At 50.8% G+C, this 21,184-nt stretch overlaps 1 protein-coding gene across 1 annotated transcript in view; it reads left to right on the top strand.

Moving 5' to 3' along the window:
• The first annotated feature begins 283 nt into the window (after window positions 1-283).
• The window catches only part of ZBTB7C (zinc finger and BTB domain containing 7C), a 296,924-nt gene continuing 276,023 nt past the window's right edge, over window positions 284-21,184 (top strand). Inside the window, exons 1-2 of the mRNA XM_039228812.1 lie at window positions 284-643; window positions 14,036-14,264. The gene's annotated coding sequence lies outside the window, so the exon portion shown is untranslated. The remainder of the gene's footprint in view (window positions 644-14,035; window positions 14,265-21,184) is intronic.

Below are 21,184 nucleotides of genomic sequence, written 5' to 3' on the forward strand. Positions count from 1 at the left end.
TCTCCCACCCATGCTGTGAAGGAAAGTGCAAGAGTAGTCCTTGGACCTGACCCCTTCCAGGCCGTGAGATGGCTGTGGGCAGGACACATAACATGCCCTTCCTCCTCTGTGCTGACTCTGACCTGCCGTTGCCAGGGGTCACGGAGAAGACACGCACAGAGCTGGGAGCCAGTAGATGCTCTCTCCATATAGGCCGGCCCCGCCCAGCAATCCCTGTTGTCACAAAGGGCCGCTGCCCTTCTAGAAAAATCTGACTGCCTGATCCTGGAGAGGCCTAGATTAGGGTCACTGCATGGTTTTTAACATCAAGGATATGAGGAATTAGAGGAAATTGGGAGATGGGAGCTCTCCTACAGGCCCAGAGTGGGTCAGAGGCTGAGCCTAGGCTGCACCCCGGATAAAGACTCTGCCCACCTCCCCCTCCCCCGCAACACTCCTGATCACAAAGAGCCTGGGGAAGCTCCTTGGTCAATCAACAAATCTGGGGAAAGAGAGGGATCAAAAAGGAGTAAGGTGTTCTGCACAGCTAAAAGCTGAGGTTTTAGGCAATGCTGGAGCGTCTATCTTGATGTGGGAAACAGAACATTCTATTTGGAGTTAGAAGACCTGGAGACCGCTGTCAGCTCAGCTCCTTGTTACCTGGGTGAGTTGGGGCTTGAGCTAGCCGCCCCTCAGTTTTCATATCTGTAACTTGGGTGTGACTGGTCTTATTTGTCCCAGGGCTGCTTTGAAGATCAGGAGATCCCAGATAGGAAGTTCTATGCAGACTGTAAGACACAGCAAAAGCGAAGGATTATCATTGTAACCGTTTCTATTTGCATATTGCTTTTAGAATTCCAGAGAATTTCCTCATCTTGCCTCTTACTTATGTACAGCAGGGCCCCAGATCTAGCCTTCCCACTCATGTGCCCCACCCCTAGCTGGCTGAGGAGCCAAGGAGGACCACTCAGCAACAGTGTGACTCCACGGGGAGGGCGTTTCCTCCAGGTGATGCTTCCGCGAAAAGGAGTGCCTCAAACAGCGGGCCTTCGGGGCCAGGCTGGCGTTTCAGTTCAGGAAGCCCTGTTGGAACCCGTGACCCAACATGGGGATCGGAGGCCTCAGAGCTTAGTACAGTGGCTGGCACCCCCCAGGGCTGTGAACGTTTGCACAGGTTGGTGGGTGACATCGTTCGGACAGGTAGCTGTGCTGACTGTTCCTGGGGCTCAGTTTCCATCCCTCATCAAGCACGTGTTGAGCTTAGTGGGGGTCAAACACTGTGGGGGTTCTGTCTCGGAGTGCTCACTGTCCGTGGGTGCTGAGACAGGTGCGCAGACAAGGTAACGTTTCAGGGTCAGAAGCACTCTAGGATCATACTTTGGGGTGCCTGTGGCCTCCTGGAAGAGGGGGCCCTTGAGCTGAACCTAGAAGGCCAAGTAGAAGTTGGATAGAGGTGAGGAAAGAGCTGGGCCGAGGGTGTCGTCCGTCTAGTTCTTGCCCCTGTGGCCAGGCAGGGCCCCTGAGGCTCACCTGTAGGGACTTAGATCCCTGCTCTCTCCCCTCCAGTCTCCCCTGCGCTCTGCCAGAGAGAAATCTCCTGGCGCGTAGGATTCTGGGTCCTGGGCCAGAGCCTGAGCTTGCTCTGTTGGGGTGGGCCAAGGCCAGGCTGGTGGGAGGAATGGGTACTTCAGGGACCCCCCCGATTCCTTGACTGCTGCTGTGAAATCTTAATCACTCTGATCAAAGGTTTCATGTTTTCTGGAATAAGCGATTTAACTTATCTTTTAGATCACATTTGACTTCAGCACATAAAAGGCTCATTCAATTTGAAGCAACATCTCCACCAGGAATGGATTAACAGCAAGAAAATGGTTCTTTCTTACCACGGGTGCAGCTGGGACTTTGGAAACCCAAATCACTTGTAATCTCCTCGTGGAGCACATGCAGAAAGTCCCTCCTATAGACGGTGCTAATATGCTGTCCCCACTGGGGACACCTGTTGTCTCTCAATACAGCAGGATGTCCATGCAGGAGGAGCAGTTTGGCTCTTCAAGAGGCTCAAAGCCACTGCTCTTTTGAATCCTTTGAACTTGAGCCCTTCCTTCGCTGGCTGCTGGTTTCATCCTCCTCTCTGGTCCAGCCCCTGTTACTAAGAGTCCAGATGCTTGTGAGCAAATGTGACCCCCAAAGGCTTCCTGAGCCTTTCCCTGGAATGAGCAGTGTGGGGACACAGAGGAAATGTAAGCCTTGATGTCCCTGCCGAAATGAGTCCGCTCCTACAGAAGGCTGGAGGAGGGAGCGTATGCATAAATTACTTCAACTCTATGGAGGGTAATTCAACAGTAGCTGTGAAATTTCAATGCACATGTCCTTTGACCAAGAATTCCAGTTCTATCTGCAGGTCCGGGTATATACAGGAAGGGGCATATGGGCAAGGCTGTTCATTGCAGGGCCATTTGTAAGGGCAGATTAGCAAAAATATAAATGTCAGCAGGAGATGGGTTAATCAGTTATAGTGCAGCCATATGGTGGAATAGTATGCAGTCATAAAAAAGAACAAGGGCGCTTTTGTATACCGATCCGGGATGGTATACATCACAGGTATGATAAGAACAAGATGCAGAACAGTACGGGGGTATGGTACTGCTTGTGTAAAAAAGGGTAAAAATTATACAGATTGCTGTTTATGTGTATCGGCATAAAGTCTCATGGGATAGAAACACAAGGAAATATTAACGGGGAACTCACTGCCCCAATGGCTTCCTGGCAGGTTTTGCAATATCTCCACCTCCCTTTAAAACTGGCTTCCAGTGTATGGACATTGTGTCCCCTGCCCCTTAGCATTGGCCTGTTGGGCATGGCATTTCTAGGACTTTTGCCACCATGGGCCCCTGTGGACAGGACTTGCCCTCCACTCCCTTGCTTGTGGCTGATCAGCCTGCCTTGACACCTCTAGGACTGGACAGCCCCTAACCTCCTGAGAATGTGGGTTCTGCTCTGAACGTTCCTCCTAAAGCACTTAGTGTGGGCACTGTTCTTTCGGGCACTACTCAAGGACCGGGTGACCCTGGCCCTCTGCTTTCGGAGGCGTGTGTCCCACCTCCCCTCATGAGACCCCACGCCCCCTCAGGCAGGGGTCTGCTGTCCCCTCATCATCTCAGTAGGGCCAGCACACAACAGGGACTCACTAGAAACCTGTTGGAGGGAAGCATGTACACGGCCTCTAAAGTTTGCACCTGGCGGTGCCAGGTAGGCGTTAGAAAGGACACAAGACACACACAAACACACATTGGAAACTTGGGGTTTGAGCCTGGTTTATAAAGAGGAAATCTAACATTGTTCTCTGCCATTTCCTTTGTCTGTGGCCATGTCTATAGGAAATGAAGGCAAAATGCCTTCCTCCTTTAGTGCCCCCCATCTTGTCATGTATTGCCAGGGCGCTGGTACTCTTCCATTTGAAGGCCCCCCGGCTGCAGATAGGTCCTGCGGCCGCCCCGCTGCCAGCACCACACCCAGAGCTGCACTGAAAGCCCTTCCGACTCAGCAGCCCTCCCCCCGCGGCTGTCTTCCCTCTCCGCCCGCACCCCTTCCAGTGGCTTCATCTCTCAGGCTTCCTCTCCTGGCCGAATGCACTGTGTGTGTTTGAGCGGAGGTGCAGACGCACAGCCAGGTGACACGTGTGCACGCTGTGACTCTTGGAAACCAGCCCTGCCAGAGGGAGTGATCCTGTGGCCCGGCTCAGCCTCTGCATGAGGCGCTGGAGCAGTGTTTTCAGGCCAGGAGACAGCAGGGCCTCCCAGAACAAAGCAGCCTGGAGCCACTATCCTTGCCTGGGGTGGGGGGTGGGGTCTAGGGAAGTGCGGCAGCCAAGGGGCTCGGGGCTCGAGGGGCTCATAGTAAGGGGTGTAAATGCAGACTCCCCAGTTATGAGCTGTGTGACCTTGGAGGCATTTCCTTTCTAAGCCTCAGTTTGCTGGTCCATAAAAGTGGGAGCTGGTCTCTGACCTGGGATCACGCTGGGAGGTACAGAGCTGGGACCGAATTCTGAACCCGAGCTTGCCTTCGGGTCTGGTCCCTGTGCTCACGTCAGCTCCGTGTATGCACTTCCGCTGGCAAAGCAGCCGGCAAAGCAGAAGCAGGGTCCTGTTCCAGGGTGAGGTCCCCTGATGATGGACTTGCCCTGTCTTTGGGAGATGCCCGGCTCCTGGTGGCGGTTATTATTTTGCAAAGTTGGTGCTGCTTTACTATCTTGGCTCTTCTTTTTGCTGCCATGCTGCTTCTGGGCCAAATCCAGCAGGGATGTGGGTTGAAGAGGCCCCTTCCTGACAGGCTTCAGGGTGAAATCGCAGGTCAGGTCAGGACTGGTAAATCTGCCCTCTCGGATGCTCCCGTTATCCATCACCCCCTTCCTCCCTCAGCTGCCTCCCACATGGGTCTCCCAGGCCGCCTCTGCCCCCATCCCCTGCCCTTTTTCTTGCTGACCTCAGTATTTTGCGAGCTGCCTCCCACCTTGGTCTCAAAGTGGCTTTGATGTTTCATCCTTGGAAGCTTCTCCCTCCTGTGGTGGGCAGCCTGGCTTTCCATCAAGGCCACCTTTCAGAACTAGCCATCTCCAGGCTTGAAACTCTGAAATCCTCTTTTATGACCATGACCTCCAGCCTCTCTGCTGGTGTCGCCCTGAGAATTCGTGCTGTAGGGGGCTCCACTGTGCACAGAACAGGAAGCTCACATGTTCCGGGGGCACGTGTAGGGTTGATGATGAATACAGACTGCAAGAGCTTGTTGGGGGTAGCTGGCTCCCACCTGGGAGGGAGGGGCAAAGGCAGGGGTTGGGGTTGAGGCTTCCGGCTCCGTCGCTGGGAGAGGAGGAGCAGAGGACTGCTCTCACTGCTCTCCCAAGTGTTTCTGGTCGAGGGACGAGGCTGCACCTGACCTAATGCCTCCAGGTGGCTTCCTGGAGGGAGCAGGGAAAAGAAAGCCTAATTTGGGGACTTGTGGCATCCTTATGGGAGGAAGCAAGGCAAATGGATACTAAAACTTGAAGATCGGTGTGGAGGGGGTGACATTATGGACATTTGGGGTTAAATTCTGACCCTGAGCTTGCCTTCTAGTCTGGCCTGTGTAGTAATAATGCTAGCAACTCTGACGGTCTAGTCTAAACCTGCATCTGGGAAAATCACCCAGTGAGGCAGAAACAGCTACCAATTCAGGTGCGGGGTCAAGAAACAGACACTTCACGTATCCAGAGATCAGCTTGCCGGCACCCCTCTTATCCAGAACAAAGATCTCAGCGTGAGGGAAAAGTGCCTCCGGTCACTGAAAATGGCTGAAGTCGTGGCTTCTTGTTCCTAAAAATGCCTCCACCCTACCCTTCACTCAGAGCCCGTGGTTGCCCAGCCCGGGAGGATTCTAAGCTGCATATTAGAAGCCAAGAAGCTTCTTCAGGGAGACGTACCCAAACAGATAGCATGAGCTCTGGGAGCCTCCCTGTTGGAAGGGGGCAGATAGAAGAAGAGAGAAAACTTCACAGTGAGGACAAATCCCCCAGCACAGCAGAGAGCCTCCTGGAGATAACAGCTAACCATCGAGAGCAGCTCAACCACGGCCAGTGCTTTCTGGAACAACACTGGCAAGGGAAGTACCCAAGAAGTGCTAGGTTTTATATCCTTTGCCACAAACAGAAGAGAAGCATATCAACGCTTAGAAAAACAATTTGTGCAATAGTGTTAAAATGAAACACAATTTGTTGCTTGAGGGGGCAATGTTTAGTTGTCTAGAATACTTTGTCTGTGAAATATCTCATCTGTATTGCCTGGTAAATGCTGATTTCTGTTCTCATAATGGAGCATCATGGTCAAAAAAGACTGCGAGATTGCATACACCCATTTTAAAACGTGTATAGATGATGTGATTGAGGCTCAGAGATGGGAAGTGATTTGTCCAAGTTTCTACAGCCAGCTGTTGGCAGAACTGGGCCTTGAACTTGGTTCACCAGGGACCAAAGTGGATTCAGGGGCTGAGGAGCAGGAGCAGACAGACCAGGGCTGGGACCTCCTCCCACCTCTCAGAGGTAAGAGCCAAGGCCTAGATAGATAGGAGCCAGGGGCGGGGGTGGGCGGGGGGCTCGAACATCTGCCCAAGGTCAAATTGAAGAGACCCTGCACAGGACGGATGTGCGTCTGGGTGGGTGGAGGGGTGCCCCTGCCAGGATGCACGGGACAGCCTGGGGGCAAGGAGCTGGAAGCGGTGTGAACATGCCCAGTACATCAGTGAGTCGCAAGCATCCCCTGCCTGGAACGTTTGAGTCTTTTAGAACAGCCCACCTCCAGGTGGGTCAGGAATTGGTGTGAGAGGCAGCGTATACCCCTGACCTGGACAACACAGAGGAAAATGCCAAGCACACCTTGTAGTCTTGCAGGAATCAGCTGTTAGAGTCTGATTTTTGCTTTTCTCTTCCTTGCAAGAGAGGCAGAGAGGGCTCTAAGCCTGGCCTGTCCAGTCCAGCTTCTTACTGCACATCTATCTACAGACTTCCTATTTTTATTCTTAATAACCGTAAGCTCGGGGTTACCAGGGTCTTCTTGTTGCTATAGTGAGAGGTGATAGCGCCAGCCTTCCAAAGCGCTGGACCCTTGGCTGAGAGGAATAACAGAATCTGGGTTGCTTTATTTTTGGGTTTGACTGAGAAGGTTTAATGCACCGTTTTCCAGCCCTTGCAGCAAATGGCAGTTTGCGCTCAAAATACATCAAACCTCAGTAACACAGAAGAACTGACAACTTGGGGAAGTGGGCAAATAAGAATATGTATAAGATACATTTTGAATTACAAAAATGTTAGAACTTCACTAAGAACGTCTAGAAAATGACAAAGAAATACAAATACGTGTAGTTGCATTACTATGACACAGCCCTCGTGATTTGAGTCATAGACTTACCATCAGTTTTTGTACATGTGCCTTTGGCAGAGTTGCAGACGTAGTGTGTGTATAGCTGGCCCTCTGCTCTTTTAGTTAATATTAGTAAGCCTCTGTGTTCCTGCGTTATCTCAATCAGCATTATTAAAATTCTTTTAAATATTTATTTATCTTTGACAGAGAGAGGGACAGAGAGAGAAAGAGACAGAGTGTGAGGTGGGGGGGGGGGTGTGCAGAGAGAGAGGGAGACACAGAATCCGAAGCAGGCTCCAGGCTCCGAGCTGTCGGCACAAAGCCTGATGGCGGGGCTGGAACCCACAAACCACAAAATCATGACCTGATTAAGCGTCCGGTGGACGCTTAACTGACTGAGCCACCCAGGGCCCCCTCAATCAACATTTTTCTTTTATTATTTGGGTAAGGCTACGTAATTTTGTAAAACATTCTCCTTTTCCTCTTCTCTGGAATCCTCGCTTGGTCTCCATCGTGCCATCTCTGTCAAAATTTTATTCTTGTTTTTGATTTGGATAATTTGTCTGCCGTGTCTCTGTCCCCTACACACACACACACACACACACACACACACACACACGCACACACACACACATACGGATTTCCTCCACTCGACAGCCTTGTTAATCAAAGGGTGATCCCAGACCAGTGGCATGGGCCTCCCGTGGGAGCTTGTTAGAAATGCAGAATCTCAGACCCCCCTGGGACCTCCTGAATCAGAGGCTGCATCTGTATTTTGACAAGATCCCCAGGTGACTTGTAAGCACATTAAAGCTTGAGAAGCACTGATATGAAACCCATTTCCCCATTGCCTCCAGGATAGAATCCGCACTCCTGGCCAGGTGCATAGCCTGCCGAGAGGAGACCACGTTGAGAGGAGGTGGGGGTGAATAAGGAAGGGCCAGAGCAGCAGGATAACTCAGGTTGTGGGCCACTGCGGGCCAGGAACCCTAGAGAGGTTGGAGGGGGGCGGGGGGAGGGCTTTGGAGGCAGTCCTACTTGGCAAACCCATGGAAGATGCAAGATTGAAAACCGAGGGTCCCATTGGCTAGTGGAGGCAGGACTGTGGGCTGGGGCCCCTCAACATTGAGCCATAGCTCACTCCAGTTTTACAGATGCAGAAGCCGAGGCACAGAGAAATGAAGTGGCTTGCCAAGGTCATAAGCTATTAGGTGGTGGAGCGGGGGGTACAAACGTGATCCAGGGCCCAACCCTTAACTGCCCTGCAATGCAGGGCAGGGGGGACGATAGGAGAAAGAAAAGAATAAAAGGATGTGAAGCTTCTAGAATGAGCTAGGTGCTTTTTCACTGTATTATATTGAATGTGCACACGCTCTTTGGAAGTGGGTGTTCTTACCCCATGTGACAGACGAAGAGGTTGATTGGCATGAGTGATAAGCAATTACGTGAGTTCACATAGTTGCTGACAGCTCAATTCAGGATCTGAACCCAGGACATTTTGGATACTGAAGTGATGCTCTTTCTGCCTTGCCCTTCATCAGCAAGTTATGGAGTCTGTCTCTTCTCTCAGAATAGCTTCTCTCCTTCCTACCCACTTCCTGCTTTTAAAGCTCTGCTTCTGCCCAGGGATGCATTCCCCTTGCCCGTTCATGGTCCAGAGAAATCCACAGCAAGTCGTAGATGTTTTCCCTCAATACTTTACGTTGGGAGATGCCAGGACTAGGAAGTACCTGGTTTAGCATTTGATCCCACTGGAAACTAAAGCCCAGAGAGCTCAAGTGATTTGCCTCAGGTCACACAGCCACCTTGTTACAGATCTGAGACCCTGACTCTGGATTCAGTGCTCCTTTCACGACTCGGGGCTGTATTTGTGCCTGGTGCCCTGGTTGCTGAGGGTCAGTGCACCACCAAGCCCATCAGCACCAGGCTGCTGGGTTGCTAGGACAGTACAAGTTCAGCTTTAAGCGTCACTTAGAGGTGGGATGGATAACCTTCATTAACAAAAAAAACTAATAAAAATAATATCTGCTTATCGTTAAAAATCCAAGCAGTGTGTCCGGATGCACTGGAAAGCAGCCCCTCCTAGCTCTGCCCCAGCCCAGTCCCCAGGGGTAACCACTTAGCACTGTCTCCAATGGCTCCTTAATTTTCCTGCCAGCCATTGGGTTTTGTAGGAGCCATGCCACAGCCAGGCTATTTTTAACAAGCATCCCAGGCTTCGGGGGGTTGAGGAGAGGGGAAGAAAAAATATTCCATTTGTATATTTTTAATCCGTGCACATTTGAGCAGGCAGTGGCTTTCCCGTCCCCACTGCCAAGGGTTGCGGGCAATTGATTAGACTTTCTGGATGCAGGGCAATCCTGCCTCTTCCCTTAATGAGGGTGGAAGGCCAGGAGGGGTTCAGGCGATATTTCTAGGGTGGTTGGCTGTCTCAGCTGGCTGCCTCCTGACCCTGCCTGCCTGCCCCCAGCCCGTTCCCTCCCGGCAGCCCCGAAAGTCCTGGCTGGGTCTCCCAGGGTAGAGGAGGCCTGGGAAGCTGACTCTCTGTGCCAGGCTCATATTTAGAAATGTCTCCAGCCAGAGGTTGGCATGTGTCCCGCTTGGACTCTGGGCAGGGGGTGCGGTCACATGTGCTGCCTTCGGGTGGGCAGATTCTGAGTGGGCAAGAGCCTGCTTTGAATATAAACACGCTCCTTTTATGCCGAGGAGCTGGTATCTGAGCCTGTGCGCCTGGGCCCTGGCCGAGGGCAAGGACCAGTAGCTGGCTGGGCAATGGGGGAAGGGAAGAAAGATGTCACGGGCTTGACCTGGGCAAAATGGCGGTGGAGGAGGGTCCCAGCTCTCTATCCCACGCATCATACCCGCAGTCCAACCCTCTCTGTTTTCTGTGTTCCTTCTCAGGTGGCCAAAGCGCTGCCCCTGCCTGAGTAGGGGGCCCACAGCCCCATGGGGGCCAGACAGTGTCCTGACCTGGACTCTCCTTTTTGCCTCTAGAGTTCCCTGCTCTGTTCAGGGGCAGTTCCGGGGGGCAGTGCGAGTGGGATGTGGGTGAGGCTGGATATGGGGGCGCCACCTGCAGCGGAGTCTTGCTCCATCTCCCTGTCTGGGAGCAGTTGGCCCATCTCCAGATGGAATGTGTACAATATCCATTGGACTTCATGTCCATGCGTGAGAATGCGTGACTTAGAGCAAGTGATCTGGGCCTTAAATTATAGACTCCTGGGGAAAAGACATCACATCCCAGCCCTGTAGAAACTCCCTTTGCTTTTTAAAACAGTTCCTCTGAGGAGGGGCCATCTGGTTCCTTCATCTTGCCTCAGATATTTAATGAGCACCCTTGGTAGTGCAGACCCCGTACAGTAACTGGCCCCCCCAGGGCTGGTGGGGGCTCCCGGCCATCACACCTTTCTGCCCCCCTGCAGGCCTGCCCCGAGGACCAAAGTGGCTTGCTCAACATCAGCTCTTCTGAGCCAGGGCTGCCTTACTGCAGCCGAATCTTGAGACAGAATCCACATGCAGCAACAGGACCTTCTTCCCGCAGCCTGAAGCCAAGCCCTGCCCAGTGCTCAAGCTCCTGGCTGGGGTCCCCACCTTTCCCTGCCCCATCCTCCCTTCCTCTCCCCACATCTCAGGGAAGGAAGCTCCAAGCAGTGGTCAAGAAGGCTGAATAGATATTTTCTTTGTATCTCCTGGGAGCAACACAAATATGCAATAATGGGATGAATGAGCAAGCAGATAAATAAGCGGGTGAGCAAATGAATGAAGGAACACACGAGGAAGCGGGCTCAGCTCCCCAGGAACTTCAAATTCGAAAGAAAAGACTGGGTCCGTGTAGACTGGTAACGCTGTGGGACTGAAGGGGACCCTAGGGATGGGGCTCCCCACCTTTAGATGGGAAAGGAAGTGCAGGCTTAGAGGCAGGAGGGGCTCCTGCGGTGCCTCAGAGACCAAGGAGGTCAGAGGACGGTGAAATTGCCCAGGGTGAGCGAGATCCGGAACCGCATGCAAGGCTGCCCTACTTTCCGTCTGCCGCTGCCCTGAGTGTCCCTCGTCCTTGGGAAAAATTGCCTTTTCATATGGTTGGGAGTGGACGGCGCAATTTTTCTTCGAGGGTTAATTGTTTTGCTGACAGCACAGATAATTAGGAATGAGAATCCCGGAGTGAGGGCGACAGCACCATCTGCTGTGAATGCGGTTCAGCCCCACCTTGCAGGAGGGCTCAGGAGGCCACCTCTCCTCACCCTCCCTACCCCCAATGAGAATTGATGAGCTTTAGCTGTTTGCCTCTGGAGCTACAGCTGCCCAGTGACCACGCAGCGAGCAGGACAGGCCGGTGACTGGCTTCTAAGGGGCTCAGCGTGTTCTCCTTCCCCGATGGCATCCCCTGCGTGTTATGGGGCTCACTTAAGAGCTCCAAGGTTGACCGAGGGCCCACTGGGCTGCCTGGGATTCAGGGCTAATGCCAAGACAATGATTTGCTGTTCATCTTCCTGATGTTCGGAGGTTTCTGGTCTGCTGTTGAGTGGAGGTGGGCATGTGGGTCTGCACTGAGCTTTGTGACTGCCATTAGTGTTTGGGTAATTTTCCCACCTAGCTCCGTGGATTTGCCACCTGTCCTGGGTTTCTAGGCCCGTGGCCTGTGCTGCTTGCTCTGGAAGGAGCTTGGCCCTGCCCTGTCCTCTATTACCAGGTAGGAATTTCCAAGTTGTGACTTCCTCCCTGTCAATAGAAGCAGAGAGCAGCTTTGGAATCAAGCAAGGAATTGGGTTGTCTAGGAGCAGATCTTTATTCACAGGGGTGGAGCATTATGGGTTTTTTTCCCCTCATTTTTATTATTTAGGAATATATCACATATATAAAAGAACCTATGAATGTGTATGCGCTTTTTGAAGGTAATAATAGTAATTGCCTAGTTTGTTCAAGGGTGCTTTTAATCCCCCAGCGATGCCTTGCCCAGAAATGCCTGGGAGGTGGGAGCTATAGAGATCCGAGTCCCCCAGGAAGCTCAAGGTTGGCAGAGTCCCTACCCCACCCCCAGAATGCTGGGGCTATTTATCACAGCCAATTTCCTCTTTGCCTGAGCTGCGTCTGTTAGCCAGGAGCCTGCACATTCCTGTCTTCCTATTTATCACTCTGTTCTCTCTGTGCCTGCTCCTCCTAAACCCTCCTATATCAGGGAAGAAACCAAAGGCATGCCTGTTCTTCTCTTGTCCCCATCCTGCAATGGCAGGCCAACCATGCCTCTTTTCTCCTCCCCTTTCTTACTCCTCTTGACCCAACATCCCCTTGAGGTGACAGGAAATTAACCTAGGCCCAGGGAGATTGCTGGAAAGAATGATAGTTGGGAGTCAGGAGTTCCTGTCTTGGCTCTTTTACTAACTACTGTGTGACATTTAGCAAGATTCTCAACATCTCTGTGCTCTGTTTCCTCATGCTCAAAATACCCCTTTATGTTGGTATTGTGAAACAAGTAAGTCCAATGGATGTAAAACCAGCTTGAAGGGTATTAATTATTATATGTGTTGTAAGACATTGTCATCATTGTGCTTATTAGAATTCATGGGACCTCACGTCCCTGACTTCCTTCCCACCCTCATCCCTGTCCATGGTGCTATCCTTCACTCGTAGTGCTGGGCGCCCTGGTGGACACTCTCCACCTGCCACAGCCCCTTCTTAGAAATGGGTGCACTGACCCTCCTATACTGTTGGTGGGAAAGCAAGTTGGTGCAGCCCCTCTGGAAAACCGTGTGGAGGTTCCTCAAAAAATTAACAATAGAACTCCTCTGTGACCCAGCAATAGCCCTGCTAGGATTTACCCAAGGGATACGGGAGTGCTGATCCACAGGGGCACATGGACCCCAATGTTCATAGCAGCTCTCTCAACAATAGCCAAAACATGGAAAGAGCCTAAGTGTCCATCAACGGATGAATGGATCAAGAAGATGGGGTTCATCTATACAATGGAATACTACATGGCAATGAGAAAGAATGACATCTGGCCATGTGTAGCAACGTGGATGGAACTCAAGGGTGTTATGCTGAGCGAAATAAGTCAGGCAGAAAAAGACAGATACCGTGTTTTCACCTATAAGTGGAACAGGAGAAACTTAACAGAGGACCATGGGGGAGGAGAAGGGAAAAAAATAGTTGGGGAGAGGGAGGGAGGCAAACCATGAGAGACTTGAATACTGAGAACAACCTGAGAGCTGATGGGGGTAGGGGAGAGTAGAAGGGGGGTGATGGGCATGGAGAAGGGCACTTGTTGGGATGAGCACTGGGTGTTATATGGAAACTAACCTGACAATAAACTATGAAAGAAAAAGAAAGAAAGAAAAAAATGGGTGCATGAAGCTCAGAAGAGCCCAAGGTCAGGGTGGAACTCAGAGTTGCAGTCATCCTGGGTAGCAGGAACCCTCTGCACCATTAGAAGGGGATGACGTGACTGGTCAGAGGTACAGGGCTATGGCTGGCATGGACCCAGTCTCCAGAGGTGAGCAGGCCTCCATGCTCAGTGGGGTTACTTACAGCTGGGGCTTTCCCACCCCGTAGAGTGTGAGCTGTGGTCTTGGCTATGACACGTGGTAACTCAGTGGAGCCAGTCTGTGTCCCTCACTCAGTGGGGTTTGCATCTCAACCCTTGCTTCTTGCTCTGAGCCCAAGGGCTATGAAAGGAAGTTCATGATAAGCCATAGGTGGTGGCCTTCCTGGAGTCCCCAAACCACAGTGCACTGGAAGCCTCACCCCAGGGGTGGTGGAATGTCCCTGGTAGACATGGCTCTGTTCTTTGTGTATCTCAACATCGGAGGGAGAGTAGCAAATTCTTTCCTCTTTCCTGAGGCAGTGAGCTGTTATGAGCTCAACTCTGAATATTAGGTAGGATGAAGGGTGGGTCTTTCAGTCAGATAAAACAAAATATACAGAGGTAAGAAAATAGGAATGAAAGGTGTGTGTATGCGTGTGTGTGCACATGAAGGCCTGGGGGTACAGCTGGTGGGTCGGACGTGGGCAGTGAAGACCCTGGCTGAGGTAAAATCTATATAATCACCAGTAACTGCAGGACCTAATATTAAAGAGCAATAAGAGGATCGTTGGAAAGTTCTACAACAGTTAAAACTTAGACATGTGTTTCTGGTCGTGGTAGGCGACAGAGGCCTCTGTTCTGATTGCAGATCCCCTCTGAAGTAGTTGGGAGCTTGGAACGTATTGCCACCCCTGAAAAGGGGGCCAGCCGGGAAAGCAAGAAGGGATGGCGTGGAGCCCCGCCAGGGCCTGAGGAGTGACCGTGATCCGCAGACCACTGGACTTGGGGCCGCCAAATCAGGAGGGCTACACAACCAAGGAGACTCAAGAAGAATCGATGCTTCGGCCCCCAGCGACATGTACACGGTGTAATGACAGGTAAGGAACCTGGGGCTCATCCATCCTTTCTGAGTGATGTGGCAGGGAGGAGAATATATCAGCCTGCAGTAGACATAAAATGTCAACCCTCAGAAAGATAACTATGCAAACAAAGTGCCGTAAGGCCTGATAAGATGATAGATGGTCACTTTATAGTTATTAGTTTCTGCCCCATGTGGTTGCTGGAGCCAGGCCCTGGAAGATTTAGCAGCAGGTGGGTTCACTTCCTATGCCTTATGGGAAGGCCTGATGCCTTTATAGATGGAGCACCTCTTGTTTGAAGAACTCAAAGTAACAAATCAAGAAGTTATTATTCCCCATTAGCCTCTTGGGAGGCCAGGAGTTGATGCCAGTGGGGAAACAGAGGCAGTGAGAGGTGCAAGAGCATTTTCATGGATTCATGAAGCAGGATACATGAGGGACAGATCTGGAGACCTCTCTAGTTGGGAAGCCTTCCTGATGGATTGAGATTTCTTCAATGATAGGGTGAGGTGATGGGTTGGTATTTCTTGTAGAAAAAAGGAAAAAGGGAGTTTATGTCTCCCTCCATCCCTTCAAGGGTGCTAGATCAAGTAGCAGATGTCAAGAGTGCCTTGGGAAGGTCATGAGCAGATGTCTGAGGAACACAGGAGGGGGCTGGCAGATACCCTGGGTCTAGCAGTTGACCCTGGGAAGTCAACTAAACAAGAAGCATCAAACAGGTCCCTAGGGCCTTGAAGGTGGGGTTCGGAGGCTGGAAGGACAGGGAGCCAGTGAGATTGGAGACCCCAAAGGTGAGCTCTGATCCTGGGGAGGGCCTGTTACCTTTGGTCATCTGGTCTTTGCTCGCGGTGTGTCATACAGGGTACCACTCTGGCAACTTCCACCTTGGGGAAAATGGCAGGCTAGGGCAGAAATAAAAATAGCTTAAGGCCTTGGGAAACTGACCAGAGCAGGCGGGGGAAAAGGACGAATGGCGTGGGGCAGGAGGCCCAAGGAGGTGTGGCAAATTCCATTCCAGTGCAGGCCAGTGTCAGGATCCTTTGGGTCAGGCCAAGGGGTGGGGAGGGGCAGAGTATTAGGACTTCTGGGTGGCCTTGTTCTAAATCAGGCAGAAAGAATAAGACGAGGAAGGAATTTAGAAAGCTGAACCCGGCTCTAGGAAATGGGTCAGCCTCCAACACTAGGCAGGCCCAGGACTTAGCTCCTGTGTCTATAAGGAAATAAAAGGGTGGGTGGGGAGGAGGGAAAAGTAAGCTCCAGGGAGCCCAGCAAGTATAGCCCTGCACAGCAGCCTGGGGCTGTGTCTCTGGGTACTGGCCCTGGACTATTCACGTATCCCACTTCTCAGCCGAGAAGGTGGTCTGTATATCTCAGACTTGCCTGAGGACCTGGGCAGAGCTGACCCTGGAGGGCAGGTGATAGGGGCAGAAAAGTCTCAGGTGGCATGCTAGTATGTGAGGACTTTCATCATGTGTGTGGCCTCAGGAAAGTAGTGACAATATGCTTTCTGATCAAGGCAAGAAAGAGCGAAGGACCCCGTCTATGAGAAGGTTCGTAACCTATTGTACCAATACTGCTGAGTACCTGTTGTGTCCTGGGCACTGTATTAGGCAGAAACGAAAAAATGTATAAGGCATCTCTGCTCCCAAGGGAGGGGGGATGGGGCTGAGGGAAAACGAATGGCAGTGGGGACAGAGCCAGGACTCCAGGAGCCTCAGGCTCCTATCTTTAAGACAGGGACCATGCTGTCTCACTCACAGGCTGGTTGGGAGAATTAAATAAAATAGAACATGCAAAACACTTAGCACAGCAGCTGGCACTATAGCAAGTGATCAATACATTGAGTTGACTTCCATTCTGCTGCTCTTGGAGGAGCTCACAGGCTGGCAGGGATGGGAGCAGAGAAGACTGGGAGAAATGCATCCTGATTCCTGGGGCTTCTGATGCCCTAACGGGGTCTGAGGCCTGGGCTCCAAAAACCGGGCTAGCAGAATTTATCTGGCTGTGGAAGATATCATTCCAGGTGGATCCAAACACTCAGAAATGGTGACTGAGTTCAAGTGCTTCAGCAGTTGCTGGGCCCACAGGTTCTAGGTGGGCACCGAGTAGGAGAGAGGGCAGGAGGGGCGGGGCTTGGATTTACAGAAGTGTCGAGAAGAGTCTGGAGAAGCCTTGCCTCCTGGGCTTCCCTCGCAGTTTCTGGGAGTGGGGCAGGGTGAGGTGGGTATAGACACCAAGGCAAGACTTGGGTCCCTGCCCAGGGCTGCCTGGAAGAGCCTGAGCCACCGACGTAAGCCACATACACTATTTAAAATTTTCCAGTAGTCACCTCAAAAAACACAAGCAAGTAAAATTAATTATAATAACGTGTTTCATTTGACTCAAAAGGCCCAACTATTATTATCATTTCAACATGTAATCAATATGTAAATTATTAATGAGATGTGTTACGTTCTTCTTTTTGTACAAAGTCTTTGAAGCCGAGAGTGTATTCGATACTTACAAATACCCCTCAGTTTGGACTAGTTGCATTTCAAGTGCTCCATAGTCACATATGGCTTGTGGCTACTATACTGGCTGGACAGCTCAGGTCTAGAATCTAGAATGTCTTGCCAAGGGGGACCTGGGGGCCAGGTGTCTCATGAGCTGAACAAGAGGACTTCCTATTATATCCTCTTTTTAAAAAAAATTTCCTAATGTTTATTTATTTTGAGACAGAGACAGAGTGTGAGTGGGGGAGGAGCAGAGAGAGGGAGACATAGAATCCGAATCCGGCTCCAGGCTTCAAGCTGTCAGCACAGAGCCCGATGCGGGGCTCAAACTCACAGACCGTGAGATCACGACCTGAGCCGAACGCTTAACCGACTGAGCCTCCCAGGCACCCCTATTATGTCCTCTTCTTATGGTGCATCTGTAATGTATCCCTGGAGAAACTGGCTTGAATAATCAGAGATGTCTTGAATCACTTCTTCTAGATGGTGACGTATGTTTTCTGGAACCAGCCCTGGCTATGGGTCTCCCCAGCTGGTCTTTGGACCCCAGCGTCTGCTGGTTCCAGGCTGACCTCAGGCAGTTCCTAAAGCTCTCTGAGCTTTCAGAGGCTTTGCTGGCAGTGGCGCTCATCATTTCCATCTTGCTGGGTAACTAGGATGACTGGATACAATAATGAGTGATTACTCTGTGACATTCGATGTCAAGAAGGAATCCTTGTTATTTTCCTAAATCAAATGACAACCAATTTGAGTTCCCCTATTGGCTAAGTTTGGCAAGTTTCCCAGCAGGCATTTCTGTGGTTCTGCCTGTGGTAGGAGAACGATGGGGATTTGCAGGTCAGGAAAAGTGGGGAGGGAGGGGAGGCCCGGACCCCTGACCACAGCAGTCATGTCTGCCTGTGGTCCCTCCTTATTCAGGTCTGTGTGGCCCTCTGGAGGAGGCATCCCTGCAGCCAGCTTGTGCCCCAATGTCAGCTCTGCCAGAGGGAGTGTTGGGGCCCCTAGGCCTTCATCTCTAGGGTTTGGACACCACCAAGGTGCTCTGTTCCAGTGGAGGGAGGGTTTCCGGCTTCTGTAGCACCCATTACCTGAGCCATCCCAAGTATCTGGGGACCCACCCCAGGGATCCTACTTCAAAGGCCACAAGTCCTTCAACCCCTCTCTCTCCATTCTTCCAGCTGTGGCCTTTGAGACAAAGACTATCTCTACCTTATCACCCCTGTCTTGCCCCAGCCATAAAAATCTGGGTACCTGCCTCTGAGCGCAAGGGAACCCATTGCCACAGAGTATGGCTGTTCTTCCTGGGGGTGTGGAGTGTTTTATGAATAATGTCTGCTCCAGCCACCGTCCCCCAGCAACAGCAGAAGAGTGAGGGTTGGTGACAGTTCTGCCATAGGGAAGGAGGTTTAAAGAGAGTGTCTGCAAGAAGGCCCCATGTCCTCCTGGCCTAGTTTGGAAGGAGCAGGACGAGGAGGTGAAGGTCAGTGTCACGAACTCGGCGTCGGCTGCGCGGGATCGCGCAGTCCACAGAACGAACAGAGACTCTCCAGGCCTGGGGATTGAAGTGGTGTTTCCAAGGTTGGGTCAACACCTGATTGTGTGTGGTGGGGACACTGGTGCTTTGATGCTCACCGCGGTGGCCTGTGGGTCCCTGTGTTGCTGCCTCTGTAGACGGGGGGTCCTGCTTCCTGCTGCTTCTGCTGGGGCCTGTGTTCTCAAAGCTGTCACGAATCAAAAAGGATCCTCCAAACCAGTGTCATCGTGACTTAACATCTATTTTGAGAGGTGAGCTGTGGCACATTTGGAAAACAGCGGGGAGGACGTTTCACAAAATCAAGCACATGTAGTTCAAGAGGCGGTCATGGCTCCAAGTCTGTTGTATGACCCTGTGCAGGTCTCTCACCTTCCCCGGGCCTTAATGTTCTTATCTGTTAAATGGGCATGAGAAAGCCTACTATGGTGATGCCAGGTACCCATGCATTTGAAAAGTAAGAGGCAACTCTGAATCATAATCAGCAAGGATTTGAAAGTATTATGGCAGCACCCTTTTCCTGGCCATGTCTAACAGTGCAGAACTCTGTTCCTTGAAATCAGGCTCTGTTTTGCTTCCTGGGGGCCCCCAGGGAAGAGTTTCTGATAGATCCCCGTGTAATTTTGCAGCAGGGAGAGGCAGACAGCCACATTGCCCTTGACTGACAACCTTCATATAGGTATTTAACAATTTTAATTTTTCATGATTCCTCTGACAAAAATAGTGCCGACTAAAAACAAATACATTTGTATTTTCCATCTCCTTAATTAGTTTCTAATTTGGGGGTTCTTATTAGCTTAAAATCATCCCACTGAAATGGTCCTTGGATGATAAAAAATGTGAAACCCACAATCACTTGTAGAGAGATCTTGGTATTTAATTATGCTGATTGGAGCACTAGAGGCCCCTGGTAATACGAACCTCTCAGAATAAGCTTGATTTGTGTAATTTGGTTTTTAAAAATTTGGATGCATATTTATCATATTCAACTATGTGTTCTTGTTCTCCTTGAGATTCTGACTCATCTTCTAGGAGATGGGTGGAGGAATCCATGGGCTACTGAGACCCTGAGATTCTAGCTGAGCTCACGGAGTTGTTGGTGGGATGGGGCCTGGAGGAAGCATGGGGTCCCCAGCTTGGCTGGCCCCTTAAAAATGTCTTTTCTAATTAAAAAAAAAAAAAAGAAAGGAAAGGTTAAGGGTCACACAGAGACAGCCAAAGACAGGATATGCTGATAGAATTTTGGAGGTTGATAGTAGGAGAGAGTCGCCCATGAAATCCTAGAAAGTGGGCAATGGGTTCGAGATGTATCTAGAACTATATCACTTTTAGAACGTGATATAACTTGGGAGACACTGGGAAGACCTGATTTCTCAAAAAGTCACCCAAACCGATGGGTTAATATTGGCTTTGCTAAACGTTGGGCAACCAGATGTAATGTAACAGGAAGAATGCGGCACCACCCATGACATTTGCTTGCTGTAAAGCTGAGCCTAAAACTGCTCCAGCCTGTGACTCTAACTACCATTTTATACAGGAGCTAGAGGAACGTGCAAAAACACCACTGAAGGTGGCTTTGCTGTCACCAAAGCCAGACCAAGACCTCAGGACAAATGCCCCCATTTTATCAATAGAATGTGGAGGGGGAGTTAAGGGGAGGTGCAGGCGAAATTATGACAGATTACTAGAGTCTTTTTTTTTTTAATATTCTTTTTTTTCTTTTTTTAATGTTTGTTTTTTTTAACATGCATATTTACATTTATTTATTTCTTAAATAGTTTATTGTCAAGTTGGTTTCCATATAACACCCAGTGCTCATCCCAACAAGTGCCCTCCTCCATGCCCATCACCCACTCCCCCCCCCACCCCCATCAGCCCTCAGTTTATTCTTAGCATTCAAGAGTCTCTCATGGTTTGCCTCCCTCCCTCTCCCTAGCTATTTTTCCCCTTCTTCCTCCCCATGGTCCTCCATTAAGTTCCTCCTAATCCACCTATAGGTGCAAACATATGGTATCTGTCCTTCTCTGCCTGACTTATTTCGCTCAGCATAACACCCTCAAGTTCCATCCATGTTGCTACACAAGGCCAGGTTTCATTCTTTCTCATTGCCATGGAGTATTCCATTGTATAGATAAACCACATCTTCTTGCTCCATTCATCAGTTGATGGACACTTCGGCTCTTTCCATGTATTGGCTATTGTTGAGAGTGCTGCTATGAACACTGGGGTACATGTGCCCCTATGCATCACCACTCCTGTATCCCTTGGATAAATATTCTTAATGTTTATTTATTTTTGAGAGACAGAGACAGAGCGTGAGAGGGAGAGGGGCAGAGAGAGAGGGAGACACAGAATCCCAAGTAGGCTCCAGGCTCTGAGCTGTCAGCACAGAGCTCGACGCAGGGTTCAAACCCACAAACCACGAGATGATGACCTGAGCTGAAGTCGGATGCTTAACTGACTGAGCCGCCCAGGTGCCCCCAGATTACTAACGTCTTAAGAGACACACCAACCGGGGCGCCTGGGTGGCTTAGTCGGTTAAGCGTCCGACTTTCGCTTGGGTCATGATCTCGCAGTTCGTGGGTTCGAGCCCCGTGTCGGGCTCTGTGCTGACTGCCAGCTCAGAGCCTGGAGCCTGTTTCAGTCTGTGACTCCCTCTCTCTCTCTGACCCTCCCGTGCTCATGCTGTCTCTATCTCTCTCCTAGAAATAAATAAAACATTAAAAAAAAAATTAAAAAAAAAAAAAAGAGACACACCAACCAACTGCGCTCGGTGGGTCTTTGTTGAGTCCTGAGTTGGGGCCTGGACCAATCTGAGAGAATCAGTGATGCTAAGTCCAAGATGGACGTCAGATATCCAGGAGTTATTATTAATTTTTAAGGTGTGTGACGCTGCGGCAGCATTACGTACCGAA

Source organism: Hyaena hyaena, unplaced genomic scaffold (genome assembly GCF_003009895.1).
Source record: "Hyaena hyaena isolate Hyena2069 unplaced genomic scaffold, ASM300989v1 scaffold_33, whole genome shotgun sequence".
Taxonomy (NCBI): domain Eukaryota; kingdom Metazoa; phylum Chordata; class Mammalia; order Carnivora; family Hyaenidae; genus Hyaena; species Hyaena hyaena.